At 38.2% G+C, this 16,589-nt stretch overlaps 1 protein-coding gene across 4 annotated transcripts in view; it reads right to left on the bottom strand.

The window, feature by feature from the left end:
- The window catches only part of SULF1 (sulfatase 1), a 106,278-nt gene extending 90,011 nt beyond the window's left edge, over positions 1–16,267 (bottom strand). For all 4 annotated transcript variants that reach the window (XM_052704894.1, XM_052704895.1, XM_052704897.1 and 1 more), the window contains exons 1-2: positions 16,160–16,267; positions 13,846–13,943 (exon numbers count right to left, since the gene is read on the bottom strand). The gene's annotated coding sequence lies outside the window, so the exon portion shown is untranslated. The remainder of the gene's footprint in view (positions 1–13,845; positions 13,944–16,159) is intronic.
- Between the last annotated feature and the right edge of the window lie 322 nt (positions 16,268–16,589).

Below are 16,589 nucleotides of genomic sequence, written 5' to 3'. Positions count from 1 at the left end.
TGCTTCAACAGCTGCAGTTTTCACAGCCATTATAAACTCTGACATTTTAATAAATCCAAAGCTAAGCTTTCAAGAAAGTACATGTATGTTAAAGGTTTAGAGAAAATGAAGGAATCAGTGCTGGAAGACTATTTCATGCTATAGGTGTACAAAGAGCTGCCCATGTCAATAAGGACAGCATCTATCTAGGGATCTTGGAAAATCTTGATGTGAAGAGATGGATACCCTTAAAGTAAATCTCTTATTGGAAATATATATATAAATCCTGATAAACTTAAGTAAGCACAGAGTCTCAATCTGTGCCTACCCAGAGTGGATTTTGGAACATGTTGACTGCTCTGACTGAATACAGGTCTGTGCCACTCCTCCTAGCACCTCAGAAAGACTCAGCAGTCAAAACAAGAAAACTGAGCAGGCTATCTGAAAACTTGTGGCACTGTGCCTCCTCTAATAAACCACAAACTCCCCTCTAGAAAAAGTGATCACAGTGCAGAAGCAAAAGCTTCACTCTGTTTGTCACTTCCCAGCCACAGAGTTGCCACCACTGCCAGCTCCACTTTGGCTTGGCAGAGCCAACGTGAGTTCAAATTAACAAATTCCAGCTGGATGCAGGCTGACACCATTGAGATCGTCTGTGTTTTCCAGGGAACTAAATTACCATGGAACTAGATACGAATCATATGGACTTATTAACTACAGCCCTGTGTAATGCAAAAGCAGCTGTACTGATTATGGAGTTGAGATGCTCCTAGAAGCAGTGTAGCCACATTCATGTGGCTGTGAGCATCAGCTAACATCTCTGGCATGAATAATCTGTAACACATGGATAATCAAGTGCTGACTTTATCCTGCTTCTATATGGTTGCACAACCAACATGCCTAGTGAGGCAGTGCTGTGATGGAACAATTTAAGAGTTCTAAATCCAAAAGAAATTAAAACTCTATTTCTGTGCTGTCAGCAACTTGTTTTGCAAAGAATAAACAAGACAGGATCCTATTAAGAGAGTCAGATTCACCTGCACACGGGAGAAAGCACAAAAATCTACAAATCACTTTAGGTCTATTTTGATAATTTGTCAGTTATTCTTAGATCTTATCCTGATCCTCTCTAATGGCATGAATGCATCCCTGAGGACTCCACTCTGCTTAATGCTAAACAACTTCTGAAAGTGATGAGTGCTACTATTTTTGTGGTACTAATCACTATTGGAATTGTTTGGACTCACGGGACTGGCTCTCTAACTTCTGGTTTTAATAGTTTTATTGGAAACAAGTAAGTGTAACTGACATGTAATGCTTAATGGAAGTTACTGATACTGAATTGTTACTGAGCATCCTGAATATTCTAATCGTAAGAAAGATAGTTTAAAGTTACTTAGCTCATGAGAGCAGTCTTATATATCCCTTTTGCAATACGTAAATGCAAATAAAAGTAAGCTATCCATACAACGGATTTCAATTAAACCTGAGCATGGCATAACAGAATAGGTTCAACTTTCATTCACATTACAATTACAGCAGTGCTAATCCAATCAGTCTGTGCCGCAAACATACATCTACATGTGCTTGGATAATTATACTGTGTGGAATTTATCTCCACCTAGACACTTAGATTTAATTTTCAGAATGTCAGTGTCACCACATGAGGCAGATGTCTAAGTTTCCATCACAGTTTATGCAGTCAGAGGAACCTGGGAATGTATTTAACAGTCCATATGCACCTTCTCCAAGGTCCATCTTGGCAGTATCATCTTGAACGCTATGGCCTATACTGGGGGACCAGATGTTCACATACTGGCATCTACAGGAAATCACAGAATCATCTAAGTTGGAAAATACCTTCAAGATCCTCAATCCAACCATCCACCTGATCTACTGAGTCCTACCACTAGGCCCGTAGTATCATGTCCATGTCTTCAAAATCCCCCCAGGGATGGAGACTCCCCTGTGCAGCCCATTCCTCTCTGCAGATTATCCTCTCTGTGAAGAAAGTCTTTCTCTCCAATCTAATCCTCCCCTGGTGCAACTCTACACCATTTCCTTATGTCCTATCACTTATCACCTGAGAAATGAGACCAACGCCCTCCTTGCTGATGAGGTCACTGGTGCTTCTGAGCTTTTCTAACATCTTTAACTGAAAATGCATTGAAAAGATGAAATTCAGAAGAGTTTTAAGAAGTCCAACTAACTGTTATACACGGACTAAAATCTCACTGGTGGTGCTTGCTCCTTTGAGTTGAACATAAAGGTATAATTATCATACAGCTACCAGAAAGAATAAAGAACGAGGATGAATGAATCATGCTGTGGAGGGTTTCTTAAATTGTCGTGATTTCCCAACTTATGTCTGAAGAGTCAGCAATCACAGCAAAACAAGGTTAGAGATTAAATCAATATCTTCATCTTTATCTACAGGCACACACATATACATACAATATTTACTTTCTTATTAATTTATTAAAAACTCGGTGCACATATTTCCTCATAAGGGTAGAAAATGCTTATGAATGCCCTAAAATATACAGTTGGGAAGAAAAAAGTTATATTTATGCTCAGAAGCATCAATTGCAATCCTTAATTTTAACAACATAATCCAACATAATACTTCTGCCTTTGGAAGAATGACATTGAAATAAGACACCACTTGCAACACTAAAGATAGCTGCTTATTGCTTTTCCTCATGCTTTAGCAAAGCTGTGCCTGAGTATTTATTGCTACTGTGAAGGAAAGATTGGCACAATTTTGGCTTATAATGTCTTTTTTTTTTTTTTTTTTTTTTTTTTTTTTGCCTGTAATGCTTTTTTGCTTTCTCCTGAAGCTTAATATACTATCACACTCAACAATGTTCTGTTCTCCTTCCTCTGTTCAGCTGTACAAGCAAGCTAGGGAAGCTGTCCAGATCCTAAATTTTGCTATGAAGAACCTGGAGGCAAACTATATTGGATTTTCAGATCATATTTCATTTCATCCCCCATCTGCCTTCTTCACATCTTCCACAGTTTTCTCTGAAGATGAAAAGGCAATGGGAAGAGAAATAAAAGAAAAAATGCTTGGGAAAGTGCTTAAAGTTAGGGAAACTTTGATAAAATATGAGAGGAAAGGGAAAAGGGAGGGAGTGAAACAAATGGCACAGATGTGAGAAAGATGTGAGAAAAGTATGACCATGCACAAGTCTGTGCTGATCAGTTTAATCAGGGTCAATTAAACCCCTGCATGGACACCTCTGGAAAATGTGACGTGTGAACAAATGAACAAACTCTAACAATACTCAGGTCACTAAAGCATGAACCAATGTGCTTTTCAGCAAGCACACAACAAATCCCATCACTGCCCTTTCAGAGAAATGTAGGAGCTTAACTTCAGAACAGCAATTAATATTATCCATATCTACCGTGCTGCACAGTTTAAGATACCTGAAGTTCCTTGGAGACCTAATGCTTGGCTTCTGGCTCTGCTCAGTTGTCACCCTGTCTTTGTTGCACTAATTGCCTAAGATCCTGCCTTTAAGTTAAAGCTGTTTGGGAGATGCAAAACAGGCATTAAGTCTCGAGAGAAGCCCAATTTTTGAGGCACACCTTGGCTATGGAAAATTCACAGGAAGTTGGGGATCCATCAGGAAACTGGAGCTGTGAAACTTAAGCCCTCCTCACCCTGATGACATTTGGAACTTCAACTCCAGCCATAGGAGAGTTCCTCTGTCACTGGGCAATGGTGGCAAAAGGTTCAATTTCTTGGGAAAGCTGCCATGAACAAGACCCAGATGCTGGAGAGGAAGAGTAGGAGAGGGGCTTGGTTCTGCAGGTTAGATCACTGTGTGGGGGGACAGCGTTTTTGAGACCTTTCTGCTTTTTATCATGTGGCAATTTGGGAATAAATATATAAACATTCTGGCAGGAAACACTGAGAGAGAAGACACGTCTTCAGACTCAAAATTTCTGTTTCTCAGAGAAGCCTAACTGTAACCTTGACCTGGGTTACTGCATCTGTGTGTGACACACACCTGTAGTATCCATGCCTTTGTCACGCACTATAAGCTGTTTCCAGTTCCCATTTCTCATATCCAGTCTAGGAGAAGCAGTCTCCCACACAGATTGTAGATGTCGGATAATACTTATTAAATTCTATTCCCAGAGTATCATAACAGTAATCGTCTTTGTTAGCTTTTGCCTAAGAGAACAAAACTCCCCCCTTCAGCATTTGTTACCTCTAAGATATACAGGAGAAGCCATGTTTAGTCTGTGAATCTTTGGGAAATGTCAAACTCCCATCTGAGCAGCTTAATGCATTTTTCTGATTGCCTGTTAATGATGACTTACAGCACTGTATAAATCTTGTATTGTTACATGACTTGGTTATGTCACTCAACAACCTGTGAAGGAGGCAGGAAAATGGCACTTCAGTCCTGCTCCAGAGTTTCAGTTATTTGACCAGGATTCCTTTCTGAGCACCCATGTTTGCTAAGTTTCACAGAGACTATTGTTTTTTTTTTTGTAACTGCAGTTGTAAGGCTAGTTTGACTCACTATAAGTAAATATATTTAAACAAATAATGTGTGCAATGGTCTGTCCCCTTAAAATACATAAATGATTCTTTCAGTTTTTCTTTTTGATCAAGAAGAAATCTGCTAGATAGGTAAAGTCAGCTTCAAAATTGTTTGCTATTTAGCTCAAGGCATAAAAATTCCTTTGGGAGGTCTGAACTAAATGAAGCTATAGATTTCAGAGCTGGAGGTTTAACAATTCCCTCCGCTGTATGCTCAAAGGCACAGAGCCCTCTTGGGCAGAGTCTACAGTTTGCCAAATCCACTGAATGAATGCTAAAAAGACCCTGATCTACTCAAACACAGAAACAACTTGTCATTACTTGCACTGTCAATACCTGAAAATGTGTGACCTTTGCTGCTGGCAAACTAACATCTTACAGCCCAAAGGTACATTAAATGAGCTTAACGGAGAATCGCTTTGACACTAACATTAATCTAGGGCATATGGACTTAGGAGAATCACAAATCTTCTTTTATAGCTTTAAGCAGATCAAATATCTCCCTTTATAGAAATAGCATTTGAGTTCATATAGCTTAAAAAATATCCATTACTTAAAATAAACATATCTTAAGACATATACAAGATATTTTAATTAAGTAGCTGCATTCTACTCTGCTTACTTTTTCTCTGGTGTTTTAGCAGTGCATATAATTCCACTCCTCACTAAAATTTGTTCATTTTGCTAGAACCAATAATATTCCATATCCCAAAAAGGGCTGCATTTCAATGAGAAGTGAAAGAATCCCTCTTATCTTGTCTATGTGGTGAATGTATTTTCACTACATGAAGATACGTTTAAAATTGTTATTTAGATAGAAGCTATGCACTTTTCAAGTTGTAGATGAAAGATTTTGTTTCTATTCATTCATCAAGAATGCACATAAAGTGTTGTCCTGCAAATGAAAAGTCAATGTGACACCTCCCCATTCAGCAAATCTTTGCTTAGTGAATAACGAAGTACAAACTGACTCTAATAGTAAAAAACAGACGGACAAGAAAAACTGAAAGAAGGAAGGAGGGAAGGAAGGAGGGAGGGAGGGAGGGAAGGAGGAAGGGAGAAAGAAAGGGAGGAAGGGAGAAAGAAAGGGAGGAAGGGAGGAAGGGAGGAAGGGAGGAAGGGAGGAAGGGAGGAAGGGAGGAAGGGAGGAAGGGAGGAAGGGAGGAAGGGAGGAAGGAAGGAAGGAAGGAAGGAAGGAAGGAAGGAAGGAAGGAAGGAAGGAAGGAAGGAAGGAAGGAAGGAAGGAAGGAAGGAAGGAAGGAAGGAAGGAAAAAGGGAAAAGAAAGAGTAGAAACTAAGAGAAAGAAAAGTTTTTTTTTTTTTCCCCCCATTATCTCTTTCAGGCAAATAATATTAACAATATTAACAAGATTTTAAACCATGTGCATTAATTTAATTGTTAATTAAATTCCTCTCAGATACTCTGGAGCAAGTCCTTCAAAGGTAAATGATTTATTCAGAAGTTATAATGGTGATATCTAAAGAAAAATCTCTAATATGGTCTTTATTACTAGTGATCTATAAGATGCAAGTTGTGTTTGTGAACTTGCTTATCAGACAGTATCAGAGCTACATATCTAATATGTTCACTGTGACAATCATAAACCATATCAAATATGGGAACAGTATGATATTGGTCTTGTGCAAGAGCAGAACTTTAATAAAAAATCACCAGAATTTTTTTTCGAAAGTTTCAAACCTCAGTGAGAACAGTTCTATCTTTGAAATGTTCCCGAGCAAGAAGCTCCGAGTGTCCCTGCTTGAGCAGAAGGATTGGACCAGATGGCCTCCAGAGATTCCTTCCAACCTCAGTCATTCTGTGTTTCTGTTCCTGCACTGAAACAGATCCACTCAGCTCCCTGTCATCACCTTCTTTCCCAAAAAACACCCAGTAATCACCAGTCTGCAGCTTATTCTAATTAATACTCTTTGAGTTAATTGTTAGATATCTGTTGCTATTGTATTTTGTTTATGCTTCATCTTCAGCTCTGCACCATATTTCTTTATTTTTCCCCAGTCTGTGTTGGTTGTACAATACAATATTCATACTGCTCTCAGCAGAGCAACAACAGCAAATTTCAGTGCATCCTCAGTCCAAGAATCAGACTGGTACAACAGCACTGGGTAGTGACAAGAAGGGAAATCACAGGAAAATTATAAAAATAGACATTTCTCTATTGCAAATACATTCATAAAGTTAAAAATTTATCATGATACAGCTGGGTACCTTGAGGTGTAAATGCCATCTGTGTTCTGAGTACCACAATAGAATGCAGTCCTGCTAAAATAATAAATGTGATCTTAGCACAGGGCTCCACAGACACTAACTTCCACTCCTCTTGCATCATGGCCACACGGCCCACAGATTTATCTATATCACAACCTAAATTCAAAGTCCATGTTTCCACAGAAAAACTGTACTTCCCCATTGTTTCTGGTATCCTAGATAATATCAGTGGTTATGCACAGTTTTAAATACTCAAGAATACAGAGTGTAGATGATTCTTTACTTGGCCCTACTTACAGTATGAAAAGTTAAGGGGAAGGCCTGCTGCCTGAAGGAAAAGTTAATGTGTGAAAGAATCTGAAAATTCTAGTGAAGAATGTTTTTGTTTCAGATGCAACTACTGTGCCATTATATCTTTATTTGCTTTTAATTAGCTGCATGGTTGAACACTGTTACTCAGTCATGTCTCTGGCTATTTATAAATTATAGAATTTATGGCTATAAAGACTTGCTTTGTTAATCAGTGGTCATATTTTACTGCCTTAGTCATCTTAATTTACATCTAATGGCATTTCAGTATCCCATAGAAGCTCTGGACCTGATCGTGTAAGGGTCTGAGAACACCTTCAGTGGGAAGCAGCATGACCTGCAACTTCCAGGACCAATTCCTAAAGATAAACATGCCCATAGTTTGACAGCTTCTGAGGCGTGAAGCCTGGGATTTCTCTATGGCATTTCTGGGCATCCCATCACTGCATTATGCAAGTGCTCCTTAATCTTAAATGTGTATTTCCATAGCTCTCCTGCGACATGGTGGAGTGATCTTTTCCCTGCAGCACTGACTTCAGCTCTGTCATACAGGAAGTGCTGTCTGGAGGAAGGAACTGCGACTAAATTCCTCCAAATACTAGGTCAATAAACTAACTAGTGCACCAGCTTTCTCACTGCAGCATAACATCAAAAGGGGCCAAGAATGGGTGATGACTCTTACAGAATCGCTCACGTACATCTCATCTCTCATTTGTACACACTTCAATATATTAAAAGCTGCAAAACATTATGGAAACCCATCAGTTTTTCTTCCACTTGAGAAATAAAGTGTGAAAGATAGCTGATTTTTTTCCCCCAGACATAATACTGTCCATACTTCCAGTGTGAGCTTGTACTTTACTCTTCTGAGAAAGAGAGGTAGTGCATTGGCACAGGCTGCCCAGGGAGGTGGTGGAGTAATCATCCCTGGAGGCGTTCAAGAAACATGTACATGTGGCACTGTGGGACACGGTCAGTGGGCAATATTGGTGGTAGGTGGACAGTTGGAATGAATGACCTTAGAGGTCTTTTCCAATCTGAATGATTCTATAATTCTATACATAATGTGATCACTTGTCAGGAGAAAAACCCACGAGACACAAAAAATAGGCCATTTTTAATTCATTCTGGGAATACCTGAGGATGCAGTAGGGAAAACAATTACAACTTATGGCAAGAGTAAGCAAAGAAACATTGTAGTAGATCTGTAAATCTGGAGGGCAATAACAAATGCTGGAAAGTTTTCTCATTAGTGTTTCTTGGCCCTGATTCAGTAAGCTACTTCACTGCTATGTCAATAGCACGTATACAATGTATAAACACATGTCCAAGTGCTTTTCTCACTGCAAGTAGATTTAAGCTGTTACAGATATGCCATTTTTTTTCCTAGATGACTAAAAAAAGTAAAGAAATGTTAATCTTAGTTGTATATATAACTTAGAAAACACGTATAGTTTTAGTATTACTGTATCTCACTACTGATGTCACATTAAGCAGCTCTGTTTGTTTGCACAGTTTTGGTTTAGCTGTTTTTCTTTTGTCTTTTTGGTCTTACTACATAATGCCAGGGAAGAGTTTTCCTTGTGGTATTCTTTTTTTTTCCCCATTCTCTGACTATATCATTACAATCTTAATGATGCTATTGGTCTACTTCCTAATAAAGACATTTTGCATTTTGCAAGAAAAACAGTAAGATACTTCTGGATCAAGTTACTGGCAGAAGAAACGTGTGGCTAAAAAAAATCTGCAGTCTTCCTAAACATCCATCTGAATGGAAATATTTGGAAGAGGTAGAGGAAATAATGTCATATACAATTCTTTTATAAACTCTACTTTAAAAACATTCCTTGTGTGCAATACTAAAAGTATTTTTATCAGACTACATGTGTTGTATTTTGATGCCCTTGAATAGCACCAGTTTTCCACTGAAGCATAATACAAGTGATATTGGTTAGGAAGGAAGTGAGCTGGCTCTTACAGGAGAAAAACACCATCTAAATGTGGGAACACCACCTAAATGTCCATAAATACTTCCAAAGACTGGCATTTTGAAAGCTTGACCTTGAACTCTTAATAGTACACTTACATGAAAGCTCCTGCCTTCAGTTTGGCACAGGAGTTAGAAAGAAGTTTTTTGAATAAATATATATATATATTTGCCTGTCTCTCTTCTACTGAGCATACTCTCAGTATAGCAGTCACCTAACTGCTGATTGCATACTCCTCATTAAGGAGGGCAGTGCAGAGAAACATGCTGGTAAGAAATGCAGTGAAGCAACTTAATCAGCAGCTGAGAATCCCTTTCACTAAGTAGCAGGAGGAAATGAAGGAGAAAAACTTCATGCTTTGTCTTTGGAGCTCTACTGGTGTGAACTAATTTAATAGGGATGAGCAGCCACAGGGACAAACAAATGCCTGTTGCTTCATATAAGTGACATGTTAGGCTAAGGATATACAAGTGAATCCCAGAATCTTCACCCTCCCACCTTCTAAAGCAAAGAATCCAAGTACACAACTTTCTACTGTATTGATATACTGCAGAAAACTCCCTCTGGATGTTAATCAATTGGGTATATTAAAAAAACAAACCAACATATATATGGCTCATGTGTGAGAAGGAAAGGTAAGTGAATGGGATGGGCGCACACTAAGCCAGGTCAGAAGTGCGCTGTGGGCAAGAAAGTCACAAAAAAAAAGAGGAAACAAAGGGGCAAAGGTGTGTCTCCTTGGTCTATCTCATTTTATCTACTACATCTATTAAAAGACATTTACTCTAATGCATTTAGGGGGAAAACCCTTTACCTTTTAGCTAATAATCCCTTTCTACATAATCCCCTTTTTCAAACAGAAACTTGACAGCATGAGAGGAAAAAGGAAAATGAATCAATTTTGTTTCTGAAGTGGAATATACTACTGAACTAGAACAGAGATCACTGATGGCAGAATTCATTTGGGGATGCAGTGAATAATACTCAAGCACATGCTTCTTAGTAGAAAAACTTTGTGTGGGTACAAGTCTGAATGTGTATGCCTATGAACAGAGGCATATGACACAGAGATGTACCTCTGAGGTATTGGAAGAGTCTTTCCATGGGATTTCCTAATTTCTGATAGGTATTTCTTGTAGTCTTTTAAGAGTATAATTAAAAACAAATAAACAAACAAACAACAACAAAAAAAACACCTCTAAACCATGACAAGATCCTGGCTAGAGTAAGGCTGCCTGATTACAGATTCAGCATGATGTGGCTGTATCCTGTGTAGGCAGCAAATAAAACTGAACTATCAGAACACAGAAGGACCTCAAAAAAAAAAATAAAAAAAAAAATTAAAATTTAAAACATGTAGTTCTGCTGTAAACCTTTCAGGAAGATGCTCAGCAATTCCTCCTGCTGATAGATCACTGACAGTGGTTCAGTTTACACGCAGTAAAATGAAGGGTGATTTAGAAAACTCATCACTTGCACTTGCTGTATGTCTATGCTTCCTATCAACCTACTGCCTGTGAGGATCTTCTGAGTTTTTCTGTGAGACTCGTCTGACTGTTCAGTGAGCTACTGCAAGATATTCTGCTTGGAGACACAAATGGTCAGTGAAGAACTCTGGAGAACTCAGATCACACAGTCTACCACTTCTCAACCCTCTAATTTGTAAAGAAATACCATAACACAAGCATCTTTGGTTTTTACTTCAAGATCAAACTCGTTTAATATTAAATGAAATCAGTTTTTCAAGCTCTTGATAAACTGGGATCCAAAAACCTGTTTGGAGTTGAGGCTGGGATAAACATATATGCACTAATGAAACTACATTTCTAAAAGACCTAACCCCAAGGGTTAAGTTCTGTTCAACTTAATTAGCTGAAGTTGGCTTTTGGAATGTCAGCAGATAATGTGCCAGGGAAGTCTTTGCACTGAGAGTGTCATTAATAGATTATATACATAAGAGACATGATTTTTAAGCTTCAGGTCAAAAAGCCACCTTTTTATTTTTCTTGGAACTTTCCAGCTATTTTGTACATGGTACAAGTGATAACACTTTATTTCATTATAAATATTCTGAAGGCATTCCTGATGCAACAAATACAAATTACATTTATGCATACTTCACAGTTACAGTTTCATTGTACAAGATTCCATGACCGTAAATCTGTAGAAAAGAAAGGTATGTTTATAAGATTTTCTTGAGAAATCACTCTACAAAAGTGCATGATGTAGTCAATGAAGAGTGAAAGTCTAAATTTTCAGGTTAGATAAACACTACCCAAGCTTCTTCTGAAAAACATTAACCATTGGATCTACAAAAATTGCTGGGAAACCATCCAATAAAAAGACTTTGTGCTTCCTGCCTTTGGTAGACTGGAAACAACACCAAAAAGATCACTCTTTATTTCACTCAATAGAACTAGAAGGCATTGCAAATAATAATCCAATTCATTTTCTCCAAGAAAAGGTCATTCTTTTGCTGAACGTGAGCCAGCACTGTGCTCTTTAAGTCCAGAAGGCCAACAGTAACCCGGGCTGCATCACAGGAGGGGTAGTCAGCAGGGTGAGGGAGGTGATTGTTCCCCTCTGCTCTGCCTGTCTGAGGCCCCATCTGGAGTATTGAGTCCAGACCTGATGCTTCCAACTCAGGAAGAACTTGGATCTGTTTGTGCCAGTTCATTGGAGGGCCATGGAGATGATCAGAGGGCTGGAGTACCTCTCTTATGAAGAATGGCTGAGCGAGCTGGGCTTGTTCAGTTTGGAGAACAACCTGAGGAGACCTCATTGTGGTCTTCCCTTAAAGGGAACTCAATAGCAGGAGGGAGACTGACTATCTACACAGTCTAATAGTGATGGAACACGGGGGAAATGCTTTAAACTAAAAGAGATGAAATTTAGATTAGATGTTAGGAAGAAATTCCTTACTTAGAGGGTAGTGAGGCCCTGGCACAGCTGCCCAGAGAAGCTGTAGTGCCCCATCCCTGGAGGCACTCATGGCCAGGTTGGATGGGGCCCTGAGCAGCCTGAGCTGGTGGGTGGCAGCCCTGCCCATGGCAGGGGGTTGGAATTAGGGAATCTTTAAGGACCCTTCCAACCCAAGACATTCTATGGTTCTATGATATGATCTAAATCATTACACATAATTTCCACTTCCACAGAAAGCCAAAGCATGCATTTTCTTGGCTCTACTCTGGTTAACCTCTTTACAAGCAACCTACAAAAAGTGTATTTCTAGATAAATCTGACAGATAACAAACATTGAGTTGGAACTGGAGATAATGGATAGATAGATGGTACAAGACAGCTAGAATTTTTTGTATGCAAGAAAACAATACACATATATATGAGACCATTATGAAGCCATAGACCTGGAGGGAAAATAAAGAAGACAGATCATGCCTCCAGGAATACACCTTTACTCTGGAAGCTATTGCTCTGATAAGGATTTGGCAAATACTTTACTGAAAAACTTGAAAATAATATTCTTTTTGATTTGAAAGGTGCTTCCTACTTCAAACAGGGGACTCCTTCAGTGTACATTATGCAAGAGAGCTAACTAGATAACTAAATAAATTCTACAGACTATATAAAAGACTACTATTTAAATCTGCAAAATAAATAATAAAACCACAAGACTCCTAGTGCAAAAAGTATTACAATATAATTTTGAAAGATGACTCCTTTTAAAAGAATGATCAGATTAGTAATTAAACTATTGATGGAATAATCTTATATTCATTCTTATTGTTACGAAAATTATCTGAAGATCTGGTAACTTAAGTATTATGTAATTCAAACACACCGTGAGCTTACATGTCAAACAATGACTGTTTACAAACAAGAATTCCATACGAAGACTTGCACAAGAAATAAACTTCATGAGTACCAGATGTCTTTCATTACTAGCAAGTTTAAATCTAAATTTACCTCCACCCCATATATATCTGCTATTAAATCATATACATTCGCAAATTGTTTAAACACAAATGTTCCACGCAAATGAGGTGACAGAATATAATATAGGCAGGTGAAAAAATGAATCTCAGAGTATTTTATATTACTGCTCTGTGCTCTGTCATGTGGCTTTGTATTCTTCTTCGTTGAGATGTATGATTTGATACTTTCAGGCTTGTGCCTTAATTCTCATATCACAAAGCCACCACAGAACCTGCAGTGGCTGCCTAATTCCACCTAAAAGTCAGCCAGGCCTTGAAAGCACATCACTGTGCACATCTTTTAGAACTACTTTGTCAGAGTCACACAGGACAGCTTGCTTAGTACTTTTCTTTACCATGACCAGCTGCATGTAGTGAGAATAGCTTTAAGTTTTCATAATCATCAGGTTTACATAAACAAGGGAAAATTCCAAGACACTACTTTTTGCTTAATGTGTATCTTTCCCTGCAGAAAAAGAGTATTTTTATCATGATAGAACTCAAGTCTATAAAATATTCCTCTTAGTAAAGTCAAGAAAGGCGCATATTTTGCTTACAAGATATTACTCAACAAACTTAAAACACACAATTTCTGGATGTTTTAAAAGCAGAAAGTTAATAATAGCAAACTTTGATTGAGAAGCTATCTGTACAATCATTTGCTTCCTCATGAAAATGTTAAGGGTCCTTGGGTTAGCCTTGAGTCTTTAAAGTTTGGCAGAATAGAATCTCCAGAAGATTTACTACAGCTTAATTATTGACCTGACATAATACTTAGGCCATGTAGCACATGCTGATGGCTTGTTTGGTTTAAATAATTACTGAGTAAGCATTTTATTTTCATACCTTTGAAGATTTCCTGAAGTTAATGTGCCTTGGTTAATTTTCATAGCACTGGACAGAAGTCTGTATTTCTTGCTCAGTGAATTTATTGTAGGCAATACCTGAAAAAATGGGAAAACAAATTAATACTTCCAGCTGCTAGGAATCACAAGTTTTAGTTGTAACACAAGCTCTCTTCTTACTAGATTTAGAATTTTTTCGCAGAACTGAACTCGTTTATTCTTATTTATGTTGCTGAATCACCATGCAGAACTAAGTTTACCCATATGTAGCTTGATAACTATCTTGGCTAGAAAAAACCTTTAAGATCATTAAGACCATCATCCTGACATGCCAAATCCCATCATTAAACCATGTTCCTTAGTGCCATGTCCGCATGTCTCTAAAATACCTCCAGGGCATGGGCGCATTACAAGTCAGCAATACCACATTCAAAATAACAGAAACATTAAAGAGCATACTTTAATGTACAAGAATACTGACTATCTTGTGTATTGTTTCCCATTAAATACTTATCAATACTGCATTATATACAGACCTGCTGTAAACATAAAATGTAACAGCTTTTCTTTTGTATTCCCCATGGCAAAGCTCTATCACTATCAAATTTCAAAGAACTGTATCTTGCTAAGTTAATTGATTGACTAGAAGAATTTTTCCAATTCCAGCCCCAGATGCAATAGATAGTTCAAATGGCTGGGTGTTCATCTCCACTGAATACTCTAAGTCATTAGGATATTTCCTGAGAATATTTGTAGTATTTTAGCAGAATTTTCAGCTTTGGAGATAGTTTTTTTAGGCTTTTTAATTTATTCATTCAACTCTTTGTTCTTTTCTAAATTGAGTTACTATTAAAATCACCTATAAATTAGCACAAACTGTTCTGTCTTGTCTTTAGGCAACTGAAGTGTAACTACCTGCATCTACGTCAACTTAAATTCTTTATTCATCTTCATTTGACAAGTAGCATATGGTTCATATCTCCTTCCTCATCTGACTTGAGCCGCTATCAAAACGCAGAACGTCATAGTGACTCTGCTCAGGAGAAAGTTCCAACGATGGAAAAAGATCTTTGTTTTGTTTATGTTAGGGAAATATTTTGCTCACATGAGCTATAGTTTCACATTCCCTTAGCCATGACTAATTGCAAGCTTCTCAGGACTGTGGTCAAAGCAAGTCTGGTGAAGGACCAAGTATTAGCCCTGCTTGCCAAAATCATATCACTAAATGGCATAGAGTGGCCTTCAGGTGAGTCAGTTCTGTCATCTGACTGCCTTCCCTGTCATACTACTACCTGAGCAATCACAGAAAAGGAGCAGATCTGGGAGCCATTACCCTGGCAGTCAGTGTGCACATCACCAAACCCTCACCTCGGACATGAAGACACTAAAACCACCAGAAAGGGTTTTCCTGCCTGCGCCAGCTCAATGGCTGAAATGATCTCTCTATCTTTCATTGTTTCCTCTGTTGTGAAGCCTGCTTCCCTGTCAGTTTGTCTGCTCCCTTTTTCTGGACCTCTCTCCATCTGACATAGCACCCTCTGGGAAGGCTAGCAAGAGCCTGGCTGCCTAAAGTTTGTGTGCTCTTGAACAGCTCTGCATTCTGATGCTGGTTTTGGAAAAGCACACTTTACTGTTTCTTAGAGCCATTTTATGCCATTTTAGTGGCTAGCCATTTTGGTGGCTAGTAAGTCTATCTGTTTTGAGGATAATGAACACAGTTAGATTCTTCATTTGCGAACTTATAAAAGATCAAAAATAACCTGATTAGGAACCTGCACAGACACCAGCTCTTGGAACAATGAATATATGAGAGGAGGAATATATGAGAGGAGGAATGAAAGATATTATTACATTCACAACTGGGTACCTGAGACCATAGAAAAAGGAAAAAAAGAAGCCCCAGGGAAAATTGGGGCACTTATAGCTATAGGTTCTGAGGGACAGTGTGAAATAAACAAACAAATAATAAAGAATCCTTTCTTCAACAAACCCAAAACAAAGATAACATAAATTGAAGAACCCGAAATGCTTGCATTTCTAACATGCTGCTACAAAATGAAATGCAACCTTTTCTGCTCTAGTGCAGAACAGGTCAGTCCAATGGCATACATAGTACCTTGCAGCGGACTCACTGTATCAGTGAATTGGAAAGGACTCAGAATTTTAAAGCACCAGCTCTTAGGCAGCCAAGACTGTGAAGGTCTGGAAAAGTTTAAATAAAAAGCTGCCAGCATTTGGGAACTTAAAAAATTACCTCATAGTTATTATTATGCTATAAATAAGTACTTGCAATATTACAGTCCTCTAAATCTTACCTTTGTCTTACGCAAGAAAGATATATTGCCATTGTTTTTCCACTCTTCCCCAGATCAGTCTTTTTTTTTCTGGCTATAATAAATAAAACAATAAAAAGTTATGACAATTTCTGAGCAATAAATAACATGCATTTATCTGTACATTATTTCTAGGGATATATCCCAGCACACTAAGAAAGATATTGCCCAAAGTATTGAATTTAGAGCTGTCCCATAAGTCTCACAAGGAACGTTGCCTCCAACTCCAGCAGGGCAGGGTTACAGCAAAGTACATTTCCAATGCAATTTTCTTAATTTATCAACAGTTCTCTTATACTGCTAATGCATAGTATCCACAGAGGGCAGTAGCTCTAAATCTGCTTCTGCAGGTGCAAAGCAGAAATCCAGCAGGACTTATACAGATTCCAGCCAGCAAGTTCAGTTAAGCCTG

This window comes from Tympanuchus pallidicinctus, unplaced genomic scaffold, assembly GCF_026119805.1.
Source record: "Tympanuchus pallidicinctus isolate F22 unplaced genomic scaffold, pur_lepc_1.0 scaffold5, whole genome shotgun sequence".
NCBI classification, from domain to species: Eukaryota; Metazoa; Chordata; class Aves; order Galliformes; family Phasianidae; genus Tympanuchus; species Tympanuchus pallidicinctus.
The sequence above is the reverse complement of the archived record's forward strand: the minus strand, read 5'-3'. Positions and strand labels throughout refer to the sequence as shown.